The sequence below is a fragment of the Chiroxiphia lanceolata genome, chromosome 4, assembly GCF_009829145.1.
Source record: "Chiroxiphia lanceolata isolate bChiLan1 chromosome 4, bChiLan1.pri, whole genome shotgun sequence".
In the NCBI taxonomy this organism is placed as follows: Eukaryota; Metazoa; Chordata; class Aves; order Passeriformes; family Pipridae; genus Chiroxiphia; species Chiroxiphia lanceolata.
Window position 1 is genome coordinate 75,063,355 of NC_045640.1, and position 14,944 is coordinate 75,078,298.

Consider the following 14,944-nt stretch of genomic DNA (forward strand, 5'->3'; position numbering starts at 1 on the left):
TTGAACCCTGAGGCACATGTGAAGGTCAGGCCAAGGCCCAAAATACCATTGCTGCAGTGCTGTGCCTCGGGGCTGGAAGTGTCACAGCCATGCAGGGAGGGGACAGGTAGTGGTCATTAAGGGCTGCTGGCAGGACACTTTACAACTCCAGGGCAGACAGCCTCTTGATTGAGGGAGATAGAGTGCCAGTCAGGAAGGGACGTGGCTCTTTGGGCTGCTGCCTTTACACATGGGAAGGTCCTTGAGAAAGCACGTGCTCCAGGGTCAGTGTTACAGAGGGGGCTCAGACCGGCCTCGGGACAGCAAGTGACAGATGAGCTCAGCACCAAGAACATGAATTAGCCCTGATGGTCGGTGAGACCTGAGGCACAGGACAGCTGGGACACCCCAGCCATGTGAGCAGGCACAGCCCCTGCACCCAGATCATATCTCTGTGCTGACCCCAGGTGTCTAGGCTACGTGACAGACCAGGGGAACAGAGGGGCTTCCCAGCTCCCAGGGCTGACCCCGAGCGCACAGGTCACAACATCGGGCTGTGCTACAGCAGTGAGCCACTTCTGACTCTTCTGCTGCTCTGTCTCCATTTAGGCACGGGAAGAACAGTCTGACTTTTATGCAATTCCCTGACTGTGCCTGGAAGTGTCACCATGAAAATGAACAGGGTAGCATGGATATGTGTCCAGCTCAGCAGTCTGCCCTCATCAAAGACAGCACAGGAGAACTACGCCCCATCTTCACACAGGGAAAGAAAAAGCTCTCATCTGAGTTTCACCACCAAAGAGGGGTTCCCATAGCTTCCTGCTGAGTTCTCTGGTGCAGCCAGGGCTCTAGGCAGGGCAGGGAACCCTAAACACCCTGCCTTACACCAGGGAGCCACGTGGTGAGCCCAAGGAAGGCAAATTCTGCATCCACAACAGGGAACCACCTTGCTCTTGGGCTTCTTGGTTCTACATTTGAGCCAGGTAGAGGCCAAAGACAGAGTTGGTGCTTATGCCCTCAGTCCTGTTTGTCCTAGTTTTCCAACAGAACAGGATCCAAATGGTGGAAGTGCACAAGTCTAAGAGAAGCTTTGCTAGCACTTGCATGACTTAATCTGCTTCTTGAAATCCCAGTCACCTGTTCCTCCCTTGCAGACAGATTTATTGCTATTCCTACCTCCTCTTTCAGAATAAAGTGCAGAGTGGAACAAAGTGTCTGCACAGCTGCTATTTGCAGCTTAGACACAAAACAGGTGCACAGTGGGAGGATCTCTGCTGCCTCGGCGGCAGAGGGGCCACACTGCTGCACACTCACATCTCCACTTTACAGGCTCCCTCTGTGGGGTGGGCTTACACCTGTAAATCCATCACAGATTTGGACATGGCACTGGATAAAGAACTTCTCTCCCCAGAGACACTGTCCAAAGGCAAAAGAGAAACGAGACTTCCCCTCTAAGTAGGGGAGTCCTGAGACGCTCAGGTTTAAGCCATTACACAAGCCCTCCTGGACCTTGTTTGGTGACACATTCTCCCTGCTGAACTTCTCAACGACACTCAATCTAAACTGAGTCTGGGCCTGCGGGTTTGCTGCAGGCTGCATTCTTCTCCCGGCGGCTCGGGGGGACACGAGTGTGTCTGGAAGGGAGAAAGATGCCAAGGCGATTATTTAGCCCTTGCTAGTGCTGCAGCATGGTTCTGTATCCATCTGGGCCTGTCGCAGTGGTCCCAGTGCTTTGCTTATCAGAGACCATGACGCTTGCAGAGCTCCCCTGTGGCCACCAGATGTCGCGGTGTGTCCCCAGATGGGCCAAACCCAGCCAGAGCTGCAGGGCAATGGAACGGTTTCCCACACATGGTTCCATATCCACCGGGGCTCACCGCAGTGATCCCGGGGAATGCTTTGCTACCAGACGTCCCCATGTTTGCCAAGCTCAAGTGTGGCCACCACATGACACGGTGTACCTACAGATGGACCAACCCAGCCAGAATCACAGGCTCACAGGACTGGGAGGGTTGGAAGGAACTTCTGGAGATGACGTGGTCCAAACCCCCTGCCAAGGCAGGGACACCTCGAGCAGGTGACACAGGAATGCGTCCAGGTGTGTTTGGAATGTCTCCAGAGACCCTTTGCTCCCAGAGGTCCTGACACTTGCAGAGCTCCACTGTGGCCACCAGATGTCATGGTGTGCCCACAAATGAACCAAACCAGCCAGAATCACAGTCACAGACGCACAGACTGGCAGCTCGAGTGTGGCACTGGCAGCTCGAGTGTGGCCACCAGATGTCATGGTGTACCCACGGATGGACCAAACCCAGCCAGAGCTACAGGCCGGAACACAAGTGTTGTGGCTGCTGAGGTTACACGCAGGGAAGGGTTTCCAAGGCACGGCTCTGCATCCATCTGGGCCTACCACAGTGATCCTGGGGAATGCTTTGCTACCAGACATCCCAGCACTCGCTGAGCTCGAGTGTAGCCACCAGATGCCATGGCCAGCCAGAGCTGCAGCTTTGGAACCCAAGCACTGCAGATGCAGAGGTTACACGAATGGAATGGTTTCCACACTAACTAGATGATTGCTTTTGGTTTTAAACAGAGCTGTTAGCAAACAGCTATAATATAACTTACTGTCTTGCTGCCTAAGTTTGGTAATCCTCAACCTGAAGTAGTTCCAGTAGCTGGCTCAGTGTCAGGACATAAGTTTATTTGAAACAAGGGAAAAACACTTTCTGAGGTGGCTAGAGAAGAGAGCAGCTGGTAGGATGCCTGGTGAGGAGCAAAGGGCTTCTCCGGCCTGTCACAGCCACGAGTGAGTACAGGAATATGGGGGCTGCCAGGGGTCTGAATTACTGCAGCTGCTGCTGGGAGGAGGCAGTTGGTTTTGGCCCAGAGGAGCAAGCAAAGACAGCAGGTATGGCATTCCAAGGTGACAGCAGCAAGATGCAGGTTACTTCTCCCCTACTCCCTCCTGCAGAGCTGCCCCAGAGGCTGCATAAGGGCTGGGGTTGCTGCAGCAGAGGTGAGGACAGAGCAGGCTCTAACACTGTATTTGTGAGGGCAACTGCTCCTTTATCACTAGAATGGATGAGGCTGTGTCAGCCCGCCCGGATGTACAGGCATATGCCAAAGGTAGAGTGGAAACATGCCAGGCTCACTCATCGCTCCAGGAAATCCGCTTGGATAAGAACAAACTTTCTCTGTTGTTTTTTTTTTAAATCTCTCAGACACCTACACTCAACTTGTCATCAGCTGTCTGGAGCCAATGCTATCTTGCACGCTATGTGCTTCACTGGGAAGGAAGGGGGTGATGGTTAAGCAACCTATACAAGGCTTCTACTCTGAGCAGCTCGGCTGCAGGTACCCCATTACTCACTCCTCTTGCCGGCAGGCCCCAGGTGTAGCTGACCCCCTCTGGACACACAGTCCCATGTGTGGGAAACAGTCCACAGCAGCGTCTGCACTGGGTGCAGCTGTGTCAGATGCCCCCTCCCCAAGGCTGAGCAATAGCTGTGCTCTCTGAGGCACTCACATCATCTCTGTACTCCCTGACCTGGCCACCTAGAGTCGAGTGCCCCTGCTCTGCACACAGGGCATGAGAGAGCCTGAGCTGGGCCTGGTGCTTGGGGTGAAGTGCTCTGATGTCACAACTGTGGGACTTGAGACCATTTCCTGGCAGTTTCATGTACACTTGAGTCACTCTGCCCTTTGCTCTAGAAACCTCCTGTTTGACCTCAACAGAAAAGACCAAGTGAGAAATTTCCCCCCATTTCTGCTCATACCCTTACAATGCAGCATTTACAATGGGGTGGTATGCAGAAATTTTCTTCAGGTTTCACCTCTGGTTTAAATGTTCCTGGTGACACTCCCAGCTCCTCATCAGAGGTTTGTGCAGACTTCTGATTGTGCAGATAACTGTTATTCCTTCTTCCCAGTTGCTTCATGGTATGCAACAGGACATTAGTCAAAACAGTTGTTCCTCAGGTAACATGCTTTTTGACCTGTCTACAAATATCTGTTACCTGCAGATTTTCTGCTGTATTTCCCTGAAGAATGTCCCAACTGCAATGTCAGGATAACAGGACGGATGATGTAGCACATCTTTTCATCTCTGAGATGACAGGACTGACAGCAGCTATAAGTCAATGTGAGACCAGGATCTGCACAGAGGATCTTTGCTTTTTCCCAAAGCCCTTCCTTACGTCCAGTCCCCCGTGCCAATAGTGGAAAGCAGTGCTGCTTTCCTTGGAGGATGCTACCAAAGATGTGCTCCCAGTGCCTGCTGTGCCTGGCATTCAGCAGTGTGTGTGAGCTGGCTGAGGCCCGGGGGCTGCCTCAACTGTTTGCTCCTGTCTGGTGCCCTGACCCAGACCTGCCAGAGGTCAAAATGCTGCCTGGGAGGAAGGAGCCCATGCTCAGCTTCTCCCTGCATCTCTAGCTGTGGTTTTCCAGGTAGATTTCCAGGTGTGTGTGTATGTCTTGCATCCAGGCCTCCAAAGAAACCCCCAAGTCTCAGATTCCCCAGGAAAGAAAGAGAGCAAGGGAAATCCCCCTTTGAAATGGCTTCTCTCTCAAGAGGTGTCAAATGAAGAGACTAAGGGGGCAATGCATGGCTCTGCACAGCCTCTTGGCAAATGAACAGAGATAATTTGGAAGCTCTGCTTCTGTTTTTCTCCCTTTCTTTCCGTTTGTTTTCCATTTCTACACTATCAAGGTAACTTATGGCAAAACAAAACTGAGCAAACCCTCTGGCTCACAGCAGGCAGAAGAAGGCACAGACTCAGCTGCCAGGATGGATTGTGCCAGTTGCAGAAGTCAGGCCTCACTCCCCCAGTTGAAAAATTAAAAACGAATTAAACATGCAGCAGGTGTTAATGGAAGGCACGAACCAGCTGGAAAACCACAAGCCTTGGAAAACGTACAAACCAAATGCAGACAGGAAATCCCCCACCCAGCCAGGACCTGGAAGTTGTCTACACCTGAAGGAGAAGTAAGTGGGGGTGGTTTACTTTAGGTCGATTATTTGCAGATGACTGAGTGTGAGTGACGTTTGTTCCCTTAGTTCTACAGCAGTATTATCAGACGAGTGAAAAACCAGCCCTTGCTAATTCCTGCGACCCCTTTCCTCTGAATGGTTGCTTCTCTCCCCTCTGAAGACCTGGTCCTGACCTCCTTGAGTCACTGGCACTTAATCATGATGCAGGTGTCAAAGGAGCACTCCTGCCAGACAGCCTCTACACAGCTGGGTCCCAGTTTCAGGGCACTCAGGCCTGGCTGAGGGATGAGGAAAGGGAATTATGTCCATGAGCTGCAAGGAAGGCTAAATTTCTTGGTGGAACCAGACTGCAGTGTTTCAAGGATTGCTGCTTACATAAAGTGTGTTGGGTCCCACCTCTACTATTCCTTCATGGAGATCCAAAAGCTGAAAAGATTACAGGGCAACAGCCAGAGGTGGGGATTTTACAGATAAGGCAAAACGGTCTTAAACATGGCCAATACTCACAAAGAGGAAGCTGGCTGAGACAACAGTCCCATACTTTTCTCTCTGGAAGCCCAGCTCACCTGGCCTGAATCTTTGCTAGAGTCATACACCTTTTTTGAAACCCACCCACCCAGCCTTGTGAGCAGTCCATTTTTCATTTCCCCGTTCCCACCCCTCCTCTGCCCCGCATGCCCTCGTTACTTCGCACTGGCTCCAGATAACTCTACGTGTATTTATCTTGCAGAAACAATCCATCACTTACGTTTTCTGCTTTATTGACCTTCTCCCATGTGGCACCTGGCTCCACTGCAGCTCGCTGTGGTACGTGACCCACCCGTCCTCCTGCAGACTCTGCCATGGCTCCAGCTCCGCCGCAGCGCCCACAGCCACGGCCCAGGCCCTGCAACACAATGGGGAAGGACCATCCCCACAGGGGCCAGTTACTCCTTTGGTTGGGAAATGGGAATTCATTTGAACTGTCTGCTGGCAAAGATGGACTGGGCTGGGTGAATTTTGGAGTTCTCTGTCTAGTGGTACAGATGGGACACAAAACTGATCACAGAGACACTAAACATACACATTTCCACATGGGTTTTTTTTGACAGAGAAACCACTTGTTATAAATAGAGGGAAAAGAATAACTCAAGGCCTCTGAGAGGCTGTGGCAGTGACAAGCTCTGTTCCTAAAAGAGGTATGAGCTTGTTATCTAATTCTTAGTGTACCAAGGGAGCATATTTACATTGCAAAGTGTTCCTGAATTAGTAAGTATTTTTAAAGCTTTCCAAATAAACTTCAAAGCAGGAGCACTTCCTTTTGGTAGGGAAGGGCTGGCTTTGAGTGGGAGCTCTGAATGTCACCTGCTAACCACTTCCTTCCTGCCATCAGAACTCTCCCCACTGGTGGGCTTCTCCTGCCTTTTTTTTTTCCCTACCAGAAAAGCCTCGTGAAATACAAGAAGGCTCCAGAGGGGGCTCAGAGTGGGCTGCTGTTCATCACCTCTCTCCCAGTCAGTATTATTCGTTTCAGAAGCAGTACTACAAGAGGCAGAGGGCTCGGCTCCTTGGCAGCCTGTGGAAGCTGTGGAGCAGCCATTAGATGCAAGGAAAGGCAGGCATTAGCGGAAGATGCTCAGGGGCTGCCAGCCTGCTGTCCCCATACCCACCACACTTCCCAGGGCAGGGTCAGACTGCAGGGTTTAACTGGACACCCAGTGCCATTACAGAAACATGTGTTTTAGAAACACGACTGACCCTTTGGAACTGACACACCATGAAGGTGAATTCAAGAAAAGCAACCACACATGGCAAATACTTGGGCAATTTCCTCTTGGTACATAATTGCTTGTTTTGTGACCTAAAAACCAGTATTCTTTACAGTCCTTCACAGGGGATAGGTTACCTAAACTATTTATAGCTGCTTTGATCCCTTCTGCAGTGGAGGTGGTGATACATTGATCAACCAGACGTGACATAATTCCTGATGCTGCCATCCCCAGCAATGCCTCGTGTGACCTACTCCTCAGTGTTGCCGTGGGCACACGTTATCAGTCCCATCTATTGCAGACATGGAAGAGGTCCCTCCCTAGCAGAGGACGCTTGGGAAATGCAGGATACCAGGCATGCTACATTGTGTCATTGGCCCTTGATGAGGGGGTGAGGGAAGTCCATCTCGGCAGTACTTTTCCACTTGCTTTCCTACCCAGGAGCCGGTAGCGGGGCTGTTGCGACACAGGAGCTTCACATGTCACACGGAGGAGCTCCAGCGAGGCTGATCCTTGCAGAGCCAGAGGTCACATGTGGCCTGGAATTCCTCAGTAGTTTGGTGGTGCTAATGCACAGGGAGTTATTCTCAGGGATGAGAGATCTCAGGTGTTCCTTCCTTCCAGAAAGCACCTGCAATTCAATTGCAATGACTCTAGATAATACATATTCAATGGTTGGTGTTAATAGTCATTGGAAATGTTTGAAAAACAGGGGGGTTGAAGTATATGGAGCCTCTCTTCAATCAGCAGTGACTTTGTAGCTTTTTCCATGGTTGGATAGGAGCAAAAGTCTGGCAATTTCCCATGGAATGGGAATCCTAAAGAACACAAACCTGCTGTTTTGATAATGCAACTGCTTTGTTGCCATAACATTTGTGTTTCCTTTTGACAATGGTGACAATACTTTCATGTCAAAAGGCAGTGATGACACATTGCATTTAAGATGGTCATAAACACAACCGGAAAAGCAAATTGTAACACAAAGAAACCCATGGAAAATACAGGTATTCTTTGGAGGTAGGATAAGGGAAGGGGAGCAGTCCCCATGGAAAAGAAACCTGAAGGAAAGAAAGAGGGAGAATACCCTGCAGAGGAGCATGGCTGGGAAGCCAAGAGGCTGTCTGAGGAGCAGAGGCACCATGCCTGGGCACCACTGGTGCTCAGGCCCAAGGAGGCTGAGGATGTCTGGAGGCCTGGGACAAGCTGCTTTCTGGACCGTGACCTACTGGAATGAGCTAGTCAGATTTTGATCCAAGGCAAAAGAAACCTGGAAAAGGTTCCTCCTCTTAGAGACTGTACTACCACTGCAACAGTGAGAATTAACCTGGCAATTCCTCCATGGATCTTCAGCTTATGAAATCTTGACCTTTTCAAAGTCTTTATTCCCATGTGAGCCCCTACCATAGTTTTATTATAAAGAACTTACAGTTACATATACAGGGAAATCCCCCTGTCTCCTGCCTAAGAAATCATGTGACATATAAGCAAAAGAGCCTCCAAGCAGAGCATCTGAAACAAACTTCGCTAAGTGGCCTGTTCCTCAAAAATTCCACTTCCCATAAATATTTTCTTCTCTCATTTCCTGTGTTCTGCTTTTTACGTTGTTTAAGTCAAATCACTGTGTGGCAATTGCTCAGATACAGAAGGTGACTGTAAGTGCCCCAGGAGCAAGTGCAACTGCATGGATGAGAAGGACAAGTGAGTGATCATGGAAACCACTGATATGGCAAAGTGCAAACTGATAAAACAATATAAAGTCCTCTCCTTTCCTGACTGGCAACAGCCTCCTCAGTTAAACTGGCCTTTAACATGGGTGAGAGACCTGCTTTAGGAAGGGTTTCTTTAAAGACCAGAGGGCACAGGTTTGGCCGAACGTGGCTGTCCATGACTCAGGGCCTCTGACGTCATTCTGCTCTTGGCAGGAAAACAGAGAAAGGGCAGTGAGTTCAGATAGGACTGAGGCAGCTTCTAACTTAACATGGGACCCACCAAACCTGAGTAAGGCAGAGGCATACAGATGCCCCTGGAGTAACGTCTGCAAGCACAATCAGGGGGGACAGCATCTCTAGAGTAACTCCTCTCTCTCTTGTCCCCAATATGTTAGGGGCTTCTTCTGTTGTCATCCTTGCTTCCAGTGGTTCCCCTTCTCCCTTTTTCATGAAGCAGCATTTTCCCCCCCACATCAATACATCCTCTGCAGCCCGCAGGCAGCATCAAAGAAACCCAGGACAAGCTGTGGCCTGTCCCCAGGAATGCCATCCCCAGGCAGAGGAGCAGCGAGAGGCACACGGGGCTGACCTCGCTGGAGGAGGCAGGGAGCTGCACAAGATAAAATGCACCTGTTTTATTGAAGGTGTGTTTACACTGAGGATCAGATCCTGCCTTACTCTGCTAAAACCGTACAGTGGAGTGGCTTTTCTGGAACAGCTCCTGAATGGGCTTGTCCAAACAGCAGCAAGGGAACATCAAAAGGTGCAGCGATCACCCGCAGATAAGCGCCCAACTGTCTGATCCTGAGTGCCCCCGGGCACGGCTCAGCAGCTTGTCTGCCCGCCATGAGCTCTCTGTATGGCCCTCCCCTGTACCAGAGCCTCTTTCCGCAGTGACTGCTCCACAACTGTGGCAGAGGAGAACTGACTGCCAGTCACAAAGCTCTGATCTCCAAAGAATAGTTCGTTACTGGTCAGATAACTCTCGGTGGGAAGCCCCTTGGACAGAGAAAGGAATGGGAACACAAGCTTGGGTCAGTGCTCGAGCAAGCAGGTCCCTGCTGCAGTGACCCAGCCACAGTGGGAAGTGTGTTTGCATCAACCATGGCTCAGTAATTATAGCAACAGATGACTCGAGATCAAAGTGTGCTTGTGAATGATGTGGCGAAGTAAATCGATGGAAATCTGAGCTTTTTTATCTCTGGATCTGTCTTTAATGCTGACTTCTGTCCGGCTTTAACCTGCCCTGGGAAAGCATCTCAGCTGGCAGTGCGGTAGCGCTGGCCCGGGCACACCCTGCGGGCCACCCAGCTCCCCCGGGGCTCCTGCCCCGTGCCCGGTGTGCCTGGGGCCAGCAGGGTGCCTGTGGAGCCAGCAGGGTGCCCGTGGGGCCAGCAGACACTGGGCTCTGGGGCTGAGCATGGGGTTCTGTCACTGCAGAAGGGCATGTTTGCTGTCACAGGGAGTCAACAGAGCCAGGTGCCCGGGAGCCTTGTGCTGACACGCCAAGGTGCTGCTGGTGGTTGCTGCTTCCAGGGGCTGCCCCTCCCATTATGAACACCCCAGGAGGCATCTGCTCCTCCACTGGATGCAGCCCAAGTGCTCCAGAGGTAGGTTCTGACCCAACTGCTCCCAGCCTTGCCCACCCATAAGGCTAGAGCCCAAAGAGGGTTGGACAGGACAGCCCCTTCAGGCTGACACAGCCCACAGAAACCATGGCTGGGCAGCACATGGGAAGGATACCATTTGCACAGCCCTGTGAATAAATCCCATGATCACCCTTCACCTTCACCTAGGTTGGATCCTTTCTGTTGCGTATGCTCCCATCAGCTTCTCTCCTGTGTTTATCCTGAATTTTGGACAGAGTTAATTACCTTGCTAGGATGCTGAGCTCCAGCCACTGCCCACACCAGATGTTCTCTTGGTGCCAATCATTGGTAAGTGCTCCACTGGGATTCTGTCATCTCTGCTCTGGTTCTCCAACAGGGCTTAGCAGAAGGGAGGCAGGGGGAGGTTTTCTAAATGTGAGACACAAAGAAAGAAGTTATTTCACACACTGGTCTCTCCTGTGGTTGCACACTGGCTCCAGACACCCTTCCTGCATGGTTCCTGGTGTTTGAGTCAAAAGTGGCAGTGTGGAGAGAAGGCCAGGGTGGCTATGGGTTAGGTGGAGAGAACAACTCCCGACTTACAAAGTGTTCCCCAGGTGTCTCCCAGACAGTCTTGATCTCTGTTGGTGATCTCTGCTGCTTTAATTTGCTGGTTTAATTCCACAGGCAGTGCCTCCTGCACAGTCACCATGCGGCCCATGTTGGGTAAAGTTTAGAGTTGCCCCCCGGGATTAGGCACCGATGCCACCTATACGTGAGATTTCCCAAATCACATCAATCACCGGGGTTTTTCCTTGCTTATGCTGAGATGCTGTGCTGCTCCTACATGATTATTTCTCAATAGAGTAGAGAGGCTTAATTATTGGGTTGCAAAGTTCCCAAGGGTCTTATGAAAGTTGAACTGGAAGAGCGAAGTATCATGACATACTGGGACTCCTTAAACTGTGATAAGTTGTTACCCAAAAATTTGCTGTGATCCAGGGGAAGTCTGTCCCCTAAACCAGCTGCCCAACGTGTATGTGTTTTGGTTGTTATCATCAAAGTCTACAAGATGAACAGGCAATTCATTATCATTTAGGGTAGTGCTTTGAATGTTATCATTTGAGCTTCTTAGAAGGTTAATCTTTCTGTCCCTGGGATTACATCTTCCCGATGAGGAACAATTAGAGTATCCTGTGGTGAAACACTGGATTATTATTAATGAAACCTATGCTGCCCCGGAGTTTTAATTGACTCAAGTGTTTAAACACAAGCCTGACTTAAAACATGTGGGCACTCTCATTCCTGCCACAGGAGCTACCAATGCTTTTCATACAATGCCGAGAAATGTTAACTATTAAAACCAGGTTTGATTATTTATTAACCTTAGTTCCTCACATGTCATACCCCAAAACCCTCATCAGAAAGTGCTGAGCACTTAATGTGCCCTTGAAACTAAGCAGGGGTTTAACTACATCTTTCTTTCCCTTAAGTTTTGCAGGAAGAAATGTCTGGATTCTGTCAGTGCAACAGCTATCCACCTTTCCAATTCTCCTTTCCCACTGCAAGCTCTTGGATGGAGACAAAAAGCTTCCGGGCCCAGCCCCTTTGTGCTGCCTGTGTGTACAACTAGGGTACAGCTGCCTCTCAGTTCTGCATGAAGACTCCCAACTATTCCCAAAGGACTGGCTGAATTTCCCAGGCCATGTGCTGGAGCAGATGCAAGCTGCTTGCACAGAAAGGAGCGGAGCTGGTTGGATTTGGATCTTCATGGGAGCAGGCCCACAGGGAGCAAAGGCACTGGTTGCTGCCAATGGCTGTCAACGAGGAGCACTTCATGCAATTCCCATCTGCTGCCCCGCTAAATGTCATGGTCCAGGAATGCAGCTACTGCTCAGGCAGTTGCCAGCTGGCCACAGCAACTGCAGGTGTGTATCTTTTTATTTGTTTATATATGTAAATTGAGTCCAAAGTCTCAAACGATTAAGTCATGCGATGCAAGGCATGTGACAGTGGTTAATAGTGAAGGGCAGACAAGGGTGACAGGAGGAAAGCATTTCAAAGTGGCAGCTGTGAGGTAAATCATATTGGAATTGGGTAACCTGGATTTAGGGGAGAGGTTGGAAAGGAAGGGTGTAGCACTGGGAGAGGAGCTCTTTCTTTTTTTTTCTCTGTGGAGGGCCCTGATACTCAGGCTTAGGCCCTGATTTTTGTTTTACATCTGCTACTGCAGTGCTGATGTGCACCCACCAGCCTCATCAGAGAGGAGCCTGACTGACACCTAGAGAAGCCATAAGGTACTGGGGCTGGCTGCAGGTTTTGGGATATGCTCTCGGTACCAGAGGAGGCTCTCCCTCTTCCCTCTTCCTCTTCCAATTCCTCTCCCTCTCCCTCCCTCTCTCCTTTTCCTGGGCTCTCTGTGGCACATGAGACAGGGCAGAGAGATGAATGAAATGGGCTGATGGATGGAGGGAACTCTGCTGGACTCACGCTGGATCACACAGGATGTGGAAGATGCCCAGTTGAATGGCAACTGGATCTGACCCCATAATTACCACTGCCACCACGTGTCTGAGCTGCAGCTGAGTGCACAAACAAAGCACTGGCCCAGGCACTGACTGTTCTTCACATTAAGTGTTCCTGGGTCCTGGTCTTTTAAAATAGAACATAAAACCTGGTCTGATCCTCCTGGAGCTGAGTAGGGACCTCTGTACGGACTTCAGGAGAGCTGTACCCTGACATACAACTAGCCTCGTGGCAAACATCAAATGATGTTGTTCCCCAGCAGTCTGCTGATGTTATCACCCTTTCTTTGAGGAGTGAGAACAACAAGATCCTACAATGACAAACCACAGTGTTTGTTGTGGTACCAGACAGGTTAAAAAAAAATAAAATAAAAGAAACCTTCCCGAATAATTACAAAAAAAGAGTACATTTCATGTCTCATGTTCTTTGTGTTTTTCATGGACCAAGCACCTTACAGACAATTTGCTCATGATCTGCCATACAAAGGGGACAAGGGACCATCATGGAATGCAGACATAAGCCAACTGGAGAGGAGAACAGCACCATTACAGGGGAATCATTATCTTACACATAAAACTCTAAATCAGCACCACATTTCAGGCTCACAATTCCAGGGAACAAGGAAAAGCTTATTTTACATTAAGTTTCTTGCTGGTGGCTGCTTTCACCCAGAGACTAAATGCTGTTTAAGGCACTGCCACACAGAAAGCTCTGCAACAGCCAGAAGTTGTTTCGCCTTCACCCACTGTTGGCTTGATAGGAATGAAGGATTTGCATTTTTGCTATAAGCATTTTTCTTCTAGGTATACAGCTACTACAAAACCAGCACAATGAATTAGGTTTGAGTCTCTGATAAGCAGGAGTGTCAAATATTACAGGCTGTTGTGGCTTTGGATTTTATTTGTTTTTTTTTTCTTCAAATTCATCAAATTCTCTGAGGTTCTGAGTCTATAATAAACCAGTCAGGTGGATGCGAAACTTGTTAAAGACCAAACTTGTGCCTAAAAGCAGTCAAAGAGAGAGTCAGAGCTGTGCATGTACCCAGCAGGATGAACCCTGCTGTGGCCCTTCAGCCACTCCAGATCTAGAAAGATGCCAAGAGGGTTGAGCAATGTGCCCTTAGACTTCCGTGCCCTGTCATCACGAGGCCGTATGATTTCACTCAATTACCAAGCCCTAATAGGCGCGTGGCACCTTGGTCTCACTGGCCGTTGGCTTTTCCAGAGTTGCTAGAGGGGGGAAAGTATTTTTCCATCCCTGCTATTTGTTTGTTATTCCACTGTGAACTCCCCCAACTCCCTGGTGTCAAAACACCTGGCAGCGCTGCTTGTTTGTCCTGTTACTCCGAGTGCCGTGGCGGGTGGGAATTTGGCTGGCCCTGGGAGAGGAGCCACATCAAACACCATGGGGTGTTTGTGCTGCCTGGCTACTTGGGAAGATGATCCTCCAAGAAGATGTCGCCGCACTGACGGGGATGACGGGAAGGATCTCTACAAATGCTACAGGGTTAGTGTGAGGAGCACAGTGACTCTGGATAACACCACCAGTGCAGGTGACACCCCAGTACCTCCAGTACTGGCCACACTTGGCTTTGGAGAAGTGAGCTGTAAGTCTGAAGGAAGAACCATACAGCAGGGAAGTGCTACATCCCTGTGTGCATCCCCAGGTCTGGGTGCCCTGTTCTCATGGTTATCAGAAGGCCCACAAACTCTACCAGGTCAGCTGCAGCCCCTGCTACTGTACGGCCTCACACAGAGCAACTCTACCAGCACCTGCAAATCCAGTTCTGTCCCTGGAAAAACGTGAGTGGAGCAGTGCTATAGACCATACTTCAGGGTGGAGACTTCTCCCCAAACCAGCTGCAATTGTTTGTTGTGTAATGGTGCCAATGAAGTTTTGTAACTCCCTCACATACTGGGAGGATTCACTTGATCATAAGAGCAATTTCACTTTCTGGCATCTACCATCCATCAGAAATTCCAGGCCAGAACTTTAAAGAGCAACTAATGACTTAGGATCTTATGACTGCTAAACGTTTCGACTGAGGTACCTCAGCAGGCAGATACAGTCCTCCTCCCGAAACCTCCTCCTCAGAACAGGCATCAAAACTGTGGCTCGCTCCAAAAGCCCCACCTAGGCTAACAGTTGTCCCAGACAAGTCACAGAAGCTCCTTCTGAACCAAAATGTCAGCTCCAACTCCCAGATGAATCTCTGCACAGGATTTCAGGGAGCACACGCACCCTTCCCTCAGTTCTGGGAAGTTTTAGGTGCAGCAGAGCCACAGGCACGTGGGGCACAGCTTAGGAACACTCGAGGCCACCTGTGGCCACAAACCCTGGCAGTGCTGACAGGCTTAAGGTGACACCAAAACACGACCACCCTCAGCCTCCTGTCAGGCTTTG

The 14,944-nt window shown here is 50.1% G+C and overlaps 1 long non-coding RNA gene across 1 annotated transcript in view; it reads right to left on the reverse strand.

Moving 5' to 3' along the window:
* The window catches only part of LOC116785722, a 68,891-nt gene that overhangs the window by 17,725 nt on the left and 36,222 nt on the right, over nt 1-14,944 (reverse strand). The window contains exons 6-8 of the long non-coding RNA XR_004356668.1: nt 10,301-10,444; nt 7,155-7,348; nt 5,718-5,855 (exon numbers count right to left, since the gene is read on the reverse strand). This is a non-coding gene — a long non-coding RNA (uncharacterized LOC116785722). The remainder of the gene's footprint in view (nt 1-5,717; nt 5,856-7,154; nt 7,349-10,300; nt 10,445-14,944) is intronic.